The sequence below is a fragment of the Gorilla gorilla genome, chromosome 3 (genome assembly GCF_029281585.2).
Source record: "Gorilla gorilla gorilla isolate KB3781 chromosome 3, NHGRI_mGorGor1-v2.1_pri, whole genome shotgun sequence".
NCBI classification, from domain to species: domain Eukaryota; kingdom Metazoa; phylum Chordata; class Mammalia; order Primates; family Hominidae; genus Gorilla; species Gorilla gorilla.
The window spans coordinates 103390636-103408601 of record NC_073227.2 but is presented as its reverse complement, the minus strand read 5'-3'; the positions used below and the strand labels follow the sequence as shown (position 1 = coordinate 103408601).

General features: G+C 41.5%; 1 protein-coding gene and 1 long non-coding RNA gene across 2 annotated transcripts in view; one reads left to right on the top strand and one right to left on the bottom strand.

Annotated features, from left to right (window-relative positions):
- Positions 1-11429: 11429 nt before the first annotated feature.
- Positions 11430-17966, bottom strand: part of LOC134758336 (uncharacterized) — an 11247-nt gene continuing 4710 nt past the window's right edge. Inside the window, exon 2 of the long non-coding RNA XR_010133407.1 lies at positions 11430-12004. This is a non-coding gene — a long non-coding RNA (uncharacterized lncRNA). The remainder of the gene's footprint in view (positions 12005-17966) is intronic.
- Positions 17680-17966, top strand: part of PLAC8 (placenta associated 8) — a 27495-nt gene continuing 27208 nt past the window's right edge. The window contains exon 1 of the mRNA XM_004038903.4: positions 17680-17768. The gene's annotated coding sequence lies outside the window, so the exon portion shown is untranslated. The remainder of the gene's footprint in view (positions 17769-17966) is intronic.

Sequence of the window (17966 nt, the reverse complement as noted above, 5' to 3'; positions counted from 1 at the left end):
AAGGGAAGAGAAAGGGAAAGGGGAAGGGAGGAGGAAGCAAGGAAAGAGAAAGTACAAAAGAGCATATAAATATAGCAGCCACTTGCCATATTGGCATCAACCCTAGAGTAAGAAAAGGCAGATTTTGTGACAGTGTAAAAGTGCTTTATGTAAATATAGACCACAGATTAGTGATGACAGAAAAAGAATATATCATAATTTCTTTACATTTAGATTTCTTTGGATTTAGATTTGGAATTTAGATTTAGAATGGATAATAGTATGGAGTGAATTTTTTCCCTTTTCAATTTTCTTTTTTTCTTTTTTTTTTTGAGACAGAGTCTCGCTCTGTCACTCAGGCTGGAGTGCAGTGGCACGATCTTGGCTCACTGCAAGCTCCGCCTCCCAGCTTCATGCCATTCTCCTGCCTCAGCCTCCCGAGTAGCTGGGACTACAGGCGCCCGCCACCATGCCTAGCTAACTTTTTGTATTTTTAGTAGAGACGGGTTTCACCATGTTAGCCAGGATGGTCTCGATCTCCTGACCTCATGATCCGCCCGCCTCGGCCTCCCAGAGTGCTAGGATTAGGCGTGAGCCACCGCGCCTGGCCTTCCCTTTTCAATTTTCATGTCATTTTTCTGTTTGTTTTGAGACGGAGTCTCGCAGTGTCGCCCAGGATGGAGCGCAATGGCATGATATCATCTCACTGCAGCCTCCGCCTCCCGGGTTCAAGAAATTCTCCTGCCTCAGCCTCCCGAGTAGTTGGGATTACAGGCACACACCATCACGCCTGGCTAATTTTTGTATTTTTAGTAGAGACAGGAGTTCACCATGTTGGCCAGGCTGGTCTCGAACTCCTGACCTCAAGTGATCTGCCTGCCTCGGCCTCCCAAAGTGCTGGGATTACAGGAGTGAGCCACCGTGCCCAGCCTTCATGTTGTTTTTTAAGGCTATTATTCATGGTGAACTGGAGTCAGCAGGAAGAAATTTGTTCAAGTGTGCCAAATTCCTGTTTCATAATGAAATTTTTTTGAGAAATCTATATTATATTGTTTGCCTTTAGTTTTATCAGTTATCTATTTCTGGAAACAAACCACCCCAAAACTTAGTGGCTTAAACCACCAACCATTTATTTTGCTCACAGATCTGCAATCTGTGCAGAGCTCAGAGAGGACAGTATATCTACTCCAAATAGCATCAGCTGGGGTCGTTGTACAAGGAGGGGCTATTATCAAGATGGCTGGCAAGCTGGTGCTGACCCTTAGCTGGGAGTTCAGCTGGGGATGTGGTCTGGGTTTCAGCTTTTCTCCACATAGGCCTCTCATGGGCTGCACGGTTCCAAGGGCAAGCATTCCAAGAAACAGAAAGTAGAAGATGTTAGTTTCATAAAGCTGGCCAGAAAGGGGCACAGAATCAGTTCTGCTGTTTTCTATGGCCAAGAAGCCGCAAAGTTCAGCTTCAAGGGGAAGAGGGCATAGACTTCTCCTTTAGATAAAAGAAGTATTAGGCCGGGCGCAGTGGCTCACGCCTGTAATGCCAGAACTTTGGGAGGCTGACGCAGGCAGATCACTTGAGGCCAGGAATTTGAGACCAGCCTGGACAACAAAGCAAGACCCTCGTCTCTAACTAAAAAACAAAACAAGCTGGGCGCAGTGGCTCATGCCTGTAACCCCGGCACTTTGGGAGGCTGAGGCAGGCGGATCACTTGAGACCATGAGTTTGAAACCAGCCTGGCAACATGGTGAAACCCTGTCTCTACTAAAAAATACAAAAATTAGCCAGGTGTGGCGGTGCACTCCTGTAATCCCAGCTACTCAGAAGGCGCACGAGAATTGCTTGAACATGGGAGGCTGGGGTTGCAGTGAGCAGAGATTACACCATTGAATTCCAGCTTGAACAACAGAGGGAGACTCGTCTAAAAAGAAAAAAAACAATGAAAGAAGCATCAAAAGAAGTAGTGAAGAATTTGGGGAACATATTTCAAAACTGAAACACCAGCTCTCCCTTTTTTTTTTTTTTCTTTTACATGGTATGCTAAGTCTACATGGCCTGTTCAGAAAATCTAGTGCCAAGAGGAAAGAAACATATATAGACATATGTCATATATCCAACTTCAGAGCTGTAAAGTGACTTTAGGGTCAAAGTGAGGAGTTTGGGGGAAGAGGGATAAAGGGGTGAGAGAAGTATGCAAAGTGTAATAAATGTAAAAGAAAAGAGAAGGCAAGTCATAGACTATATCAGAGATTAAATACTGGGATCAAAACCAAAAGATGATGGAGTAAAAATAATTATCTGGACTTAGTCATCTTTCTGTCTTTCGGCCGGGCGCGGTGGCTCACGCTTGTAATCCCAGCACTTTGGGAGGCCGAGGCGGGCGGATCACGAGGTCAGGAGATCGAGACCATCCTGGCTAACACGGTGAAAGCCCGTCTCTACTAAAAATACAAAAAAATTAGCCGGGCGCCTGTAGTCCCAGCTACTCGGGAGGCTGAGGCAGGAGAATGGCGTGAACCCGGGAGGCGGAGCTTGCAGTGAGCCGAGATTGCGCCACTGCACTCCCGCCTGGGCCACAGAGCGAGACTTCGTCTCAAAAAAAAAAAAAAAAAAATCTTTCTGTCTTTCAGATTTGTGCTTATCAAATTTAGGCACTTGGTACATGTAGAAATGTATGCGATAAAGATGGCATCTTAAATCCCTGGATGGAGCAAAGTAGACTTTTAATAAATAGTGTTGGAATGACTGCTTAGTTGTTTGAAAATAAGAGAAAATTAGATCTAGAGCTCACACTATACACAAAAATAAACTCTAGATGGATTAGGGAGCCCAGTGTAAAAAATGAGACCATGAAAGTACTAGAAGAAAACATGAGGCCGGGCACGGTGGCTCACACCTGTAATCCCAGTACTTGGAGGGGCCAAGGTGGATGGATCACTTGAGGTCAGGAGTTTGAGACCAGCCTGACCAAAGTGGTGAAACCCCATCTCTACTAAAAATACAAAATTAGCCAGGTACGGTGGTCCATGCCTGTAATCCCAGCTACTTGGGAGGCTGAGGCAGAATTGCTTGAACCTGGAAGGCAGAAGTTGCTGTGAGCCGAGATCACGCCATTGCACTCCAGCCTAGGCAACAAAAGTGAAATTCCGTCTCAAATTAAAAAAAGAAAACATGGTTGAATTCCTCATTAATCTCAGTGCAGGGGAAGGCTTTTAAACTATAACTCAAAAATCTAGATGCAATAAAAGAAAAGACGGATACATTTGACTACATAAATTTTTGTTAATTACATGCTAAAAAATGCCATAAACAAAGTCAAAAGACAACAAACTGGGAGAAAGTATTTGCAACATATTCCACATTCACAGGGTTAATATCTCTGATGTATAAAGAACTCTTAAAAACTGAGGCCAGGTGTGGTCCCACAGGCCTGTAATCCCAGCACTTTGGGAGGCTGAGACTGGAGGATCACTTGAGTCCAGAAGTTTCAGACCAGCCTAGCCAACATCAGAAAACCTCATCTCAAAAAAATAAATTAAAAAAAAAAAAGCCTGGTGTAGTTCCAAGTGTGGTCTCAGCTACTTGGAAAACTGAGGCAGGAGGATTACTTGAGCCCAGGAGTTCAAGGCTGCAGTCATTGAGCTATGAACATGTCATTGCACCCCAGCATGAGTAACAGAGCAAGATTCTGTCTCTAAAACAAAAGAAAATTGAGGAATAAGGGTCAAAACTCAATAGAAAAATATAACAAAAATATGACCTGACGATTCTCACACACACACAAAATAAGATTTTAAAGCAGCCCCAAAACATGAAAAAATAATCAAACTCGAAATTAGAGAAATACAGCTTAAAACACGAAAACACAATTTTTCACTTATCAAATTGGCAAAAATTAAAAAGCATGAAACACATGCAACAGAGTGTTTTGGTGAGATGAGGAAGCAGATACTCCCATACATTTCTAGTGGGAATACAACTAGTATCACCTTTCTAGAAGAAAGCTTGGCATTACCTAACAAAACTACATACACACTTACCTTTTGACCACAATCCCACTTCTAGAACTTATTCTGAAGATAAACCTCCAACGATAGGAACATACACATGCATTCAGTTATTTCTTGCAGCACTGTTTATAATTGCAAACTATTAAAAACAAACTAAATGTCCACACATAGGAGATGGCTGAATAAACCATGGTATTCCCACACAATGGAGTACCCTATAGCTATTAAAAAATAATGAAGAAGATCTCTATTAGCTAATATGAAATGTTTTCCAGGATTTAAGTTTTAAAAAGCAAAGTGCAAAAGAGTAGCCATAGTGTGCTTTCACTTAAGAAAATATGCACGTATCTGCTCATTTGTACAAAAGAAATAGGAGGATAAACCAAAAACTAAAGAAATTGGTTACCTTTAGGGGATGGGTAGGAAAGGAGTGGAAAGAAGGGGGGAATAGGAATAGGCAGCAGAGATGAGGAGGGTATAGCTTACTTAACCACACTAAAGGGGGTAGGAAAGAAAAGAACTACCCTAAGGAAGTTTGAAAAACAGTATTTATTTTATTTTATTATTTTTATTTATTTATTTATTTAGAAACGGAGTCTCATTCTGTACCCTAGACTGGAGTGCAGTGGTGTGATCCCAGCTCACTGCAACCTCCGCCTCCTGGGTTCAAGCTATTCTCCTGCCTCAGCCTCCTGCGTAGGTAGCGTAGCTGGGATTACAGGCGCACGCCGCCATGCCCAGCTAATTTTTGTATTTTTAGTAGAGACAGGGTTTCATTCACCATGTTGACGAGGCTGGTCTTGAACTCCTGACCTCAAGTAATCTGCCTACCTCGGCCTCCCAAAGTGCTGGGATTACAGTCGTGAGCCACCATGCCCAGCCTGGAAAACAGTATTTTGACTGGATATTGTGAGGCTAAAGATGAAAGGAACTGTACACAAACTCTGTAATCTAATTAGTAAATTTGCTTCTCATAGAGGTATGCATTAGCAATTCTGAAATCATTTTAAGATTAGACAGAAAATGATGATGATGATGAAGATAGATGGATAGATAGGATAGAGATGTATGTATGCAGCATGTATGTATACATATTCACGTATATATGTAAATATACATACTTATCCTAGCTGTACTGAAGTGGCCTAAAAGCACTGATAACCCAACAGCAATGAGCCCAGCTAGCACTAAATCTTGGTTTCTAAATACCATTCTCCAGCACAAGGAACCAAGGCTCCTCGAGGAAGAGGTTAATTCCAGGGCTGGGGGAGGGAAAATACAAGATGAACCTGGAATATCTTGTGATGCCAGAGAGCAAGAAAGTGCTCATAATGGATGAGAGCATGTGAAAAGGACACAGGAGCCAAGCCAAAGGACCACTCAATAGCCAAAGTGGGAACACTTTGAGCAATTAAATAAATAATGATAGTATTAGATTATAATCCAGAGAATAAAATAAGTAAATAAATAATCTAATGGGTAAATAAACAGGAAAAAAGGAAGAACTTTTCCTTACAGAATAATTTTAATTAATGAATGAACAAAAAATGAGGAAATAGAAAATTACTTTTGCAAGCAAAATCTACCAAGGAAACTAAAATTAGTAAGTGAAAGTGACAGGAGAAACAGGATATTTGCATAGTTTCAAGTAGCTCATCCAAGATGTTTATTGATTACAAAGGGGAAAATAGTAACTTTATAGTGGAGACAGACAAACCCCACCTTAGCCAAGTGATCAAGGTTAACATCACCAGTAATAAAACACATTGACATCATATATGATCTGATACGATTACTGAGAAAATGGCAGAGAAACCCAAATTGAGATATATTCTACAAAATAGCAGACCAGTGTTCTTCAAATATGTCAGTCATGAAAGATAAGGAAAAACTGAGGAACTTCTCCAGATGGAGGAGACTAAGGAGAGATGACAACAAATGCAATGTGGAATCCTGGATTAGATACTCAAACCAATAGAGAACATTCATGGAAAAACTCTTGAGATTCAAATAATGTCATTAGTCATTAGTATATTACTGTACCAATGTTAATTTCCCATTTTTAATCATTGTATTATGGTTATAGGAGATGTTAATTTTAGGGGAAGCTAGGTGAAGGACATATGGGAGCTTTAGCCTATTCTTGCAACTTTTCTGTCCAAAATTGTTTCAAACTTAAAAAATATGTAGACATTTGGAGGAAAAAAATTATCTCATGTTTCTAACATATGTCTAACATATATATCCTTCAATCAATAGCCAGTTACCACAGAGATCTTGTGGGTAGAATGCTAAAAAACGATCTTCCCTCAATGAGGTGTTTTTTGTTTTTTTTCTTTTGAAACAGGATCTTGCTCTGTCACCCAGGCTGGAGTGCAGTGCCGCAATCTCGGCTCACTGCAACCTCCGCTTCCGGGTTCAAGCCATTCTCCTGCCTCAGCCTTCCAAGTAGCTAGGATTACATGAGTGTGCCACCACTCCAGGCTAATTTTTGTATTTTTAGTATAAACGGGGTTTCCATGTTGGCCAGGCTGGTGTCAAACTCCTGACCTCAAGAGATCCGCCCACCTCGGCCTCCCAAAGTGCCGGAATTACAGGTGTGAGCCACCGCGCCCAGCTCCTCAATGACGTTTTTATTGCTTACTCACAAGTTCAAATCAGATAAGAAACAATGTTTGCTGATCTCTTAAAGAGCAACTTTCCACTGCTAGGATAGTATAATTTTTTTTTTTTTTTTTTGAGACGGAGTCTCACTCTGTCGCCCAGGCTGGAGTGCAGTGGTGCGATCTCGGCACACTGCAAGCTTCGCCTTCCAGGTCCACATCATTCTCCTGCCTCAGCCTCCCAAGTAGCGCTGGGACTACAGGCTCCCGCCACCACACCTGGCTACTTTTTTTTTTTTTTTTTTTGTATTTTTAGTAGAGACAGGGTTTCACCGTGTTAGCCAGGATGGTCTTGATCTCCTGACCTCGTGATCCGCCCGCCTTGGCCTCCCAAAGTGCTGGGATTACAGGCGTGAGCCAGCGCGCCCAACCAGGGCAGTATAATTTTAAGTATATTATTGCTCAAGAGTTTTTCAGCTGTAAAGTGATGGGAATGAAATTCAACTTGAACTTTTTTTTTTTTTTGAGATGGAGTCTTGCTCTGTCACTCAGGCTGGAGTGCAGTGGTGCGATCTCAGCTCACTGCAACCTCCGTCTCCCGGGTTCAAGCGATTCTCCTGCCTCAGCCTCCCGAGTAGCTGGGACTACAGGCAAGCGCCACCAAGCCTGGCTAATTTTTGTATTTTCAGTAGAGACGGGGTTTCACCACGTTGGCCAGGATGATACCGATCTCTTGACCTCATGATCCGCCCGCCTCGGCCTTCCAAAGTGCTGGGAATACAGATGTGAGCCACTGCGCCCGGCCTTATTTAACCAAAGTAAAAACGGGCCACTGCAGGGGAGGTAGAAGTTGGTAATTTTTGGCTCATGTAGCTGTGAGGATTTGCGGGGCAGGTCATAGAATCTAAGGGAGAGCTACCAGAAGCCAGGGCCTTGAACTCCCTTCCCTTCCCCTCCCCTACACCCCTCCACTCCCCTCTGCCCCCTCCCCTCCCCTGCCCTCCTCTCCTCTCCTCTGCCTGCACATTGGAATCATTCTCCCCTGCTATAGTCAGACTTCCTCCACGTAGCCAGGGAAGATGGCCACCAGCAAGGCAATGCACTCAATCCAAGTAAACAATTCCAACAGAAAAGAGAGAGCAGTTTCCTTCCAGCCACTTCTTTTTTTCGTTTGTTTGTTTTTTTTGTTGTTGAGTGGCCACACAGCCTTGCTCTGTGGCCCAGGCTGGAGTGCAGTGGCGCGATCTCGGCTCACTGTAAGCTCTGCCTCCCGGGCTCACATCATTCTCCTGCATCAGCCTCCCGAGTAGCTGGGATTACAGGCATCCGCCTCCACACCCGGCTAAGTTTTGTATTTTATAGCATTTTTCAGAAAGAATTTTAATTGGCCCTGCTAAGGTCACATGCTCAATCTTTTGGTCCAATCAGTTTCCAAGGATATAGAGCTCTATGATGGGCTAAGCCTGGGTAATACTGTTGCTGGCATTGAAATGCACCTCCCAGATCCTCCTCAAGAAAAGCCTGGCTGCCCAGCTGCAAGCAGTGTGGTTAGCTGGTGCCCAATTCTTCTTCCTCTTTTCACAGATGTTACTCAATAATCTTTCACAAGCGTAACCAACCTGGGACCCAAGCCCTGCCTGGGGCTGCACCACACCACCAGAACCATATATAATGTGGGTGAACAGGCTTTTCAAAGAAATGAATGATTTGTGTTTAATAATTACTTATAAACAATTGTAAGACAGGTTGTTTTGACCAATGGGATATTAACAATCATCGTAATGATAACTGAAACCAGAATAAATTTTTGGTATTCAGATTTTTATTTTATTTTTATTTTTTAGCGATGGGGTCTTGCTGTGTCACCCAGACTCAAGTGCAGTGGCATGATCATAAAAAGAGCTTAATTTATATACCTACTTTTGTTGCAGAGAACTATGACAGAGTGATCAAATAAAAGGCTTTCAGAAATAAAAATACCTATATTAGGATAATATTCTGTGGGAAAATCAGAAGTGAAATGGAAGTTGGCAAGGAACAGGAACAATGTAAAATTTCTGACTATTAAAGAGCTTGTTTGAGCATTTTTTAAATACGTGTGTATAGGTTGTAAATTGCCATGGAGCAATCTGGAGCTGAAGAGCTGGCACAGGGGACCAGCCACCACCAAAACAGGTGTGTGGACTCCTCTAGGATTCTCAGAAATACTTTCAGAATGAATAAGAGCTTAATCAATGGCTGGACATCTTGCATTTGGGACCTCAAATTATCATTATTGGTATTGAGGAGAACAGAGACCCCTATGAACACTTAAGAATAAGCAGACATGGAGGTTCCATTATGTACATAATATATGTATTACTACTTTTCAGTTGAAAATAAGTGCCATATTAATTAATTAAAAATACATTTCCTTAATCCATTCAAGAATCCCTTGAAGCCACCTCCTGCCTAAAGGTCTGATAAATACATGTGCTATGGTTTGAATGTTTGTGTCCTTGTAAAATTCACATTGAAAATTAATCCCTATTGTGATAGTATTAAGTGGTAGGGCTTTGGGGGAAGTGATTGAGTCATAAGGGCTGCCTGGCCCTCCCACCTTTTCTGCCATGTGAGGACACAGCTTTCATCCCTTTTGCCCCCTTCACCATGTGAGGACACAGCAAGAATATGCAAGCCCTCACCAGATACTTTTAATAAGTATCCCAAGTGATTTTGTTATATAGTCAAGATTAAAAACCACTGAAGATCCCTTCTAACCCAGAGGTTACTTAATTCTAACTGTAGCTGGTGCCTTCCTTATGGCAATCAAAGGTATTTGAAAAAATCATTCCAGTTTAGTATATAACAAAAGTGACAAGTCAGGAAAATATGAACTTTGTGGTAAGCAGCATTGTTATAACTGTATACTCTTAAGATAAAGATAAAATTGGATCTGTTTCTCATATTGTACATGAGAATAAATTCAAATTAGATGAGAGATTTAAATGTAAATAAACAATACAAGATCTAGAAGAAAATAGGAGTAAATACCTTTATAACCTAAAAGTGACATAAATTTTCCTAAAACTCACATTTCAAAAGAAATAAGAGGAAAGATTAACCATTTTTACTATCTAAAACCTTAATTTTAAAAATGTATAGCAAAAAAAAATGAGCAAAGTATCAATTTGAAATCACTTTGTATTTTATTCTTAAAATGTGTATTTGTTTCTTTGCTCTAACCCCCGAAAAAGCCCAGTGACAATGAGCACCTCTAGTATCTAAATTATGGTCTCTAACTAACATTTCCCACTAAAAGAAGCCAAGACTCCTTGGGAAAATTGTCAATGTCAGGTCTGAGTCAGAAAATATATAAATTGATCTGGGAACATCTTGTTGTATAAGAAAGCAAGCAATATGGTTTAAAAGAACAATTTTAGCATCAATAAGAATAACTGCAATGGGCCGGTTGCAGTGGCTCACCATTATCCCAGCACTTTGGGAGGCCAAGGCGGGCAGATCACTTAAGGTCAGGAGTTCAAGACCAGCCCAGCCAACATGGTAAAACCCCATCTTGACAAAAATACCAAAATTAGCCAGGCATGGTGGCACATGCCTGTAATCCCAGCTACTCCAGAGGTTGAGGCATGAGAATTGCTTGAACCCAGGAGGCAGAGGTTGCAGTGAGCCAGGATCGCACCATTGCACTCCAGCCTGGGCGACAAGGAGAGACTTCATCTTAAAAAATAAAACAATATAACTGCAATGGATCAAAATGCACCAAATATGTTTAAATTCGTGAGTTCATAATGAAGCTAAAAAAAACTTTCCGTCATTGGATACTTTTGAAAAATGCTAGGAAACAACTCATTATTTTGAAAACTGGTGAATAAAGGGAATAAATAAAATATATATTTGCCTTTTTATAGGAATTATACCTCAAGGTAACCAAATGGTTGATGAGGAGAATTTTGTTTTTTTTTAGAATCATTTCAGCTAATAAATGAAAAAAGGAATATGTGTTAGTTCTTGTCCGTTGAGAAGCAGATGTCCAGACTGGATGAAATGCAAAAGGATTTTACTTGAGGAAATGATTGTGTAAAAGGAAATAGAGAAGGAGCAAGAGAAGGCTGGTAAGGCTGTCAGACTGTGGTGCAAAAGGGTGAAGATGAAGAGAAGGCTGGTTAAAGCATCCTAAACTGCTCTGCAGTATAAGGAGGTTTGCCAAAGCCATCGAGCCAAAGTCAACTTACAAAGGCATCCCGTGTCTCCCAGAAACAGGTCTACCGTAATATCCCCATTGCACTCAGTTATTGCTGGAAGGAATGGCCTCAGTACAAATGCAGCACTGTATTTCAAAGCATAGCAGCTGGGGCCTGACTTCACTTACACTCCATGCAGTAGGAGGTCTCCTAGGCATATTTTCATGGCCATCTCAGCATGATGTAATTAGAATATGACTATTTTGCAACCTCTACTGAAGGAATGGATCCAGGCAATGATCATCAACCAACATTAGAAAAAGAAAATCAACTAAACATATGTGTCTTCTTAGGACAGTATACGGTAATACCTATGAAGTATTCTTGCCAAAAAAATTTTACCTGAATCTGATCAAGCTTCTAGGGCTAATTACCACTATACAGGAAATACAAGGGAACAGAGGAAGGGGTTAAATGACATAACGGGGGTAAAATCTGCCAATCTAGACCGTAGGAAACACTGGAGACAACCAGGTTTATTCCATATATAAATTGTGCGTGTTGAGGCCGGTGGTTGTAAGAAGTAGGGAAAGGGAGAGGACACCTATAGATTTTAAAAGACTTAAGACATGTCAGCAAATGGCAATGTATACACCTTATTTAGATCTTGATTCAAACAAAAACAAATGTTTAATATTATGAGACAATCAGGAAAATCTGAACACTGAATAGTTGATAATATAAAAAACTCGGGGGGCTAGGTCTGATATATTTGGTTTGTAGTTTTATAAATGGAGGTTTTGTTAGATATACATACTAAAATACTTAGTGATATTTATCTTCTAAAGATGTATACTAAAATATTAACTGATGAAATAATATGATGTCCAGAAATTGCATCAAAATAATCCAGGGAGAAAGAACTAATAATCTGGTGTGGCAATAGACCGAATAATATTAACCATAGTTGAAAATTGTTGAAGTTGGATGATGGGTCCATACAGTTCTCTCAACTTAATTCTAGGTTAAATACAATGATTGTAACAATATGCGAGAGCCAAGAAGAGGTGTATGAAACCTTCTCTACATCATGGTCTATGAACCACAGGAGTTCAGTAGGGCAGCCCTCCTGTTGTCCACCTTTTTCCCAAGCAGGAGCACCCAGTTCCAAGGGAGCTCTCCTGGCTGAAGCGAAGAATGCACACCAGCCTGGGCAACATGGAGAAAGCTGTCTCTGTAAAAAAAAAATACAAAAATTAGTTGGGCATGGTGGTGCATTCTGTAGTCCCAGCTACTCGAGAGGTTAAGGTAGGAGAATCACTTGAGCCCAGGAGGTTGTGGCTGCAGTGAGTCGTGGTGCACCACTGCAGTCCAGCCTAAGTGACAGAGCGAGACCCTGTCTCCAAAAGAAAAAAAAAGAAAGAATGCACAAAATGATCTATACCTACATGCAAGGATATAAGTGAATCTTAGCAATATGTGTTAGATCTTCCTTGCAAATTATATGAAGTGTCTACTAAGTGGAAGAGAAATAAAATGAATAAGAAAATAAGGCCAGGCGCAGTGGCACACACCAGTAATCCCAGCACTTTGGGAAGCTGAGGCGTGTGGACCACTTGAGGTCTGGAGTTTGAGACCAGCCTGGCCAACATGTTGAAACCCCATCTCTACCAAAAAATACCAGAAAAAAATTAGCCAGGCATGGTGGCACATGCCTGTAGTCCAGCTACTCAGAAGGCTGAGGAAGGAGAATCACTTGAACCCAGGAGGCAGAGGTTGCAGTGAGCCAAGATCACACCACTGCACTCCAGTCCAGGCAACAGAGTGAGAATCTGTCTCAGAAAAAAAAAAAAGAAGAAGAAGGAAAGGGAAGGAAAGGGAAAGGGAAGGGAAGGAAAATGATCCCCCTGCTTGAGCCTCCCAAAGTACTGGGATTACATCCTCTTAAAGTGCTGGCTTAATCCCAGCACTTTGGCAAGCCAAAGCAGGGAACTGCTTGAGCCCAGGAGTTCAAGACTAGCCCAGGCAACATAGGGAGACTCCAATCGCTAAAATAAATTTAAAAATTAGCCAGGCGTGGTGGTGTGGTCCCAGCTACTCGGGAGGCTGAAGTGGGAGGATCACTTGAGCCTGGGAGGTTGAAGCTGCAGAGAGCTATGATGGCACCACTGCACTCCAGCCTAGGTGACAGAGTGAAGTTAAGTAGTGCCCCTGCCTAAAAAAAAAAGCCAGAATTATGTGATGAAGGGTAACGAGGACCTACTTCAAGTAGGACGGAAGGAAAGGTGTGGAGACCCGAACAAGAGTTCAGATAAGATAGATAAGAGTTCTAGATAAGAACATTCTAGACAGAGGAAACCAGAAGAGCAAGGTCCTAAGGAATAGTGAGCTTTGTTTCAGGAACAGAAGGAAGGCCAGTGCAAATGGAGAATGGCCATGATGGAATTTGGATTTTATTCCAAGTGCAAGGGGAAGCAATTGGAGTGGTTTTGTTGGAGTTACAAATTTGATTTACACATTTGAAAGATGATCCTGGCTGCTATATTGGAGGGCAGGAATGCAGGCAGGGAAACAAACAAGGAAGCTTTTGCAACACTCCAGATGAGAGTTATAGAGGATGACGGTGGAGATGGAGAAAAGCAGATGGATTAGTTACACATGTCAGAGGTAAAACCAACAGCTCTTGCCAGTTGAATGGATGGGAAGTGAGGGATGACTTTTAGACTTTTAGCTTAATCAATGAGTAGACTGTGGTGCCAATTACTGAGGTGGAGAAGGTTAGAAGGTGTGTGTGACAGAGGATGAGAACTGAAGGTTTCAATGGGGACATGCTAACCTTGAGGTCCTAATCTGAATATTTACATATTCAAAGATATGTAAAGTTGGCAGTTTTTCTGGAATGGTCCCTATTTCAAGTCTATCCCATTATCTGCATAAGTCAAGATTTTGGGTCAGCAAAGTAGTTACCTGTCTCTTCTGCTGAGTCCTGCCTCTTCATCTTGGCTCATTCTATTCCACCTCTGCATCATCACCAGTTCAAAACCTATCCTTCAAAGTTAGCTTCATATAGAAAAAAATCATTTACTTTCCCAACCCACAGGGAATCTTACCAGTAGTTAATTCCTATTATATTGTATTCTGTCCTCATTTTCTTTCTGCTGGTATGGCTTCACAAATTTTCTTTGATCTTTTTTTTTTTTTTTTTTGAGACAGCATCTTGCTGTGTCACCCAGGCTTGAACACAGTGGCACAAACACAGCTCACTGCAGCCTTGAGCTCCTGAGCTCAAGTGATCCTCCTGCCTCAGCCTCCCACGTAGCTGGGACCACAAGTGTGCACCACCATGCTCAGCTACTATATTTTTTGTAGAAACAGGTCTCACCATCTTGCCCAGGCTGGTCTCAGACTCCTGGGCTCAAGTGATCCACCCACTTCGGCCTCCCAAAATGCTGGGATTACAGGCATGAGCCACTGCATCTGGCTCTGTTCACGTTTTCTAGTTGTCTGCAATATATCACGTTGTGTTGCCCTCCAATTGCTCCCAGCATACCTTAAAAAGATGGACTGAACATATAAGATCCTTTATTCCCCATTCTGGGTAACATAATGGTAAAGATGGACATGGCCTTGATGTAATTTGGCCTCTTTCCTTCATGCATTCATTCAGGACCAGGACCAGGGTGAGGCAAACAAGGTCCCTACGGGCACAGAATTTAAGAAGGCACTCACTCTCGATGAAACTGGAGGACCAAAATATAAGTTTTTTTTTTGTTCTTCTGTATACTATGTGGCCAATATTGCCCTTCTAAAAGATGGTACCAATGTATAATGCCACCAAAAATCAACCAGTCTACTATCAGTTTGTAAAACTTTGTCAAGGCTGGGTGTTGTTTTTTTTTTTTTTTTTTTTTTTTTTGAGACAGAGTCTTGCTCTATCACCCAGGCTGGAGTGCAGTGGTGCAATCTCGACTCACTGCAACCTCCACCTTCCGGGTTCAAGCAAGTCTCCTGCCTCAGCCCCCCGAGTAGCTGGGACTACAGGTGCCCACCACCATGCCTGGCTAATTTTTTTGTATTTTTAGTAGAGACGGGGTTTCACTATATTGGCCATGCTGGTCTCGAACTCCTGACCTTGTGATCTGCCCACCTCGGCTTCCCAAAGTGCTGGGATTACAGGCGTGAGCCACTGCGCCCGGCCTGGATGTTATTTTTTTATTTTTTATTTTATTTATTTATTTATTTATTTTGAGACAGAGTCTCACTCTGTTGCCCACGCTGGAGTGCAATGGCGCAATCTCGGCTCACTGCAACCTCTGTCTAACAGGTTCAAGCGATTCTCCTGCCTCAGCCTCCCAAGTAGCCGGGATTACGGGCATGTGCCACCAAGCCCGGCTAATTTTGTATTTTTAGTAGAGACGAGGTTTCTCCATGTTGGTCAGGCTGGTCTCGAACTCCCGACCTCAGGTCATCTGCCCGCCTCGGCCTCCCAAAGTGCTCGGATTACAGGCATGAGCCACCCCGCCCAGACATATTTTTTATTTTTTTGAGACAGAGGTTTGCTCTTGTTGCCCAGGCTGGAGTGCAATGGCGTGATCTCGGCTCACCACAACCTCTGCCTCCCGGGTTCAAGCAATTCTCCTGCCTCAGCCTCCTGAGTAGCTGGGATTATAGGCATGCGCCACCACGCCCAGCTAATTTTGTATTTTTAGTAGAGACGAGGTTTCTCCATGTTGGTCAGGCTGGTCTCAAACTCCCGACCTCAGGTGATCTGCCTGCCTTGGCCTCCTAAACTGCTGGAATTACAGGCGTGAGTGACCGTGCCGGGCCAAGCTTACCGATTTTTAAAATGTACTTTCCCCCTTTAATACAATAAATAACTAGTATATATTTGTTGACATCTTTTTGATTTTTCAATTTTTTAATTTTTTATTTTATTTATTTATTTGAAAAAAGGAGATGAGATCTCACTATGTTGCATAGGCTGGTCTCAAACTCCTGGGCTCAAGTGATCCTCCCGCCTTGGCCTCCCAAAGTGCTGGGATTACAGGTGTGAGTTACCACACCTGGCCATGTTGCCATCTTTTTATTGTGGAGTTTATACATAGTATTTGGAAGAAAATAGGCTATCTGGAATTCCACATCTCTCTTTTTCTTTCTCCTTCTTTAGATTTCTTTGTTTCTTTGTTTCCCCTAATATTGATTATGTGTTAGGCACTGTTTTAAATGTTTTGCATGTATTAATTTTTTGAATTTTCCCTACAATTCTGTGGGGTAGGTGCAATTATTATGCTCATTTGACAAGGAACCTGAGGCATAGAAATGTTAAGTGGCTAGCAGATGGCAGCTAGGAATTGGGACTGAAAAGGGACTCTAAGCACTTAGAGTCTGCCATAATGCCACACATTCTCACTGTACAACCTCACACAATAGCCTTGTTCTAGTGGGAAAGATTTCCCATCCGCAAAAACTTGAGTGAATGATGGAAAAACTTCAGAGTGAATGACAGGAAAGCTGGCCACTCTCATTTCTTAATTTTTTTTTTTTAGAGACACAGTCTTGCTGTCACTCAGGCTGGAGTGTGGTGACACAACACAGCTCACTGTAACCTCAAATTCTTGGGCTCAGGCAATCCTCCTGCCTCAGCCTTCCAAGTAGCGGGGACTACAAGCCTGCAGGTGCTTACCACCATGTCTGGCTAATTTTTTAATTTTTTTTTTCTTTCTTTTTTTTTTTTTTTAGAGACAGGGTCTCACTGTGTTGGCCAGGCTTGTCTTGAACTCTGACCTTAAGCAGTCCTCCGCCCGGGCCTCCCACTGTGCCGGCCCACCCTCATTTCTAAAATGTTTTGTTAAACAAAGTTTATGAGAGGCCATTGTTATGGACTAGCCTCCTGCTCTAGGCCCCAGAAAATCAGACCAAACCAGAATGAAGTCACTTGTGCTAAGTGACATATAATCAAACTGAACTTTGAAATGGACCAGTTTTCCAAAAAACAGGAGATTTCAGTCAACCTCAGTCAGTGTAGTGAGGAAGTCCTCTCTGTTTTAGTCCTATAAGGAAAGTAACTTTGAAACAACCAATCTACCTTTTTTTCTCTGTTTCCGCTTTCTTCATACTCACCAGAACCCTCATTCTATTTTATAGAATGATGTGTTGCTTGATTCTAGAATTGCAAATAAAAGGCAATTACATCTTCTAAACTAAATTTGTTGTAATTTTGTCTTTTGACAGTTTAAACTATGGAATCAGAAATTCAAAGACTATGAATAAAAATTTCAAAAGAAAGAAATAGTAATACCACCAATAAGAAGAATAATTAAAAAGGTACAAAGAAATTGGATGCAACATTGTAAAAAGAGCCATAGTTTGGAGCTGAGCTGACATGAGCTAAAATCCTAGGTGAGTAACTTGTTAGCTATGTGGCCTCTGAAAGTCAACTCAAGAATCTGAGCTTGTTTCCTCACCTCTAAAATTGGAAAAATAAGGCCTAACTATCAAAGTCATTAACGAGTCATTGATAATGCTTGGCCTATTTTAATGTTCAGTATCTGTAAGTTGATACCATTAAAGGATGCTTGAGATGCCAACTACTATATAATCTGAAACAATAATGATCTTTTTTTTCCCCACAAAGATAACAAAAAACAAACACAAAAAAACAACAGTAAGCTCTGCCAGACATGTAAAACCAATCAAACTATATAATGAATTAAATCCTTTCCCCACTAAAAAGACATATCAGTGTACCTAACACAATATAGGAAAGGAAACACACCTTATCTGGCAAGACATATATTCATTCTCCAGATAAGAGAAACACAGATTGAAACCACTTCTGCTGGATTACGCTGGCCAATAAGAGCGTCTGAAACTGTTCTATGTACTATGCCCTGCGATAGAAACACAGTTACCTCTCCCCTTTCACGTAGTTTTCATTTGTGGTGAGATTCTCTCCCAGGCCACAAGACATTTCCTGCTCGGAACCTTGTTTACTAATTGTAAGTACTTTACAAGTAAGAACTTCTTTTAAAAACTTAGCATTCAAAAAAAAAAGCTTTCTTTAAAAGTTATTTGATTTTCTTGTTTTTTTCTTAGCATGTTATATTTTGAGTTTCAGCTAAAAGACTAAGGTTTTCTTATCTAATTGCTTTAAATTTATACATTTAGTCAAATTCAACAATTTCTTGCTAAGCATT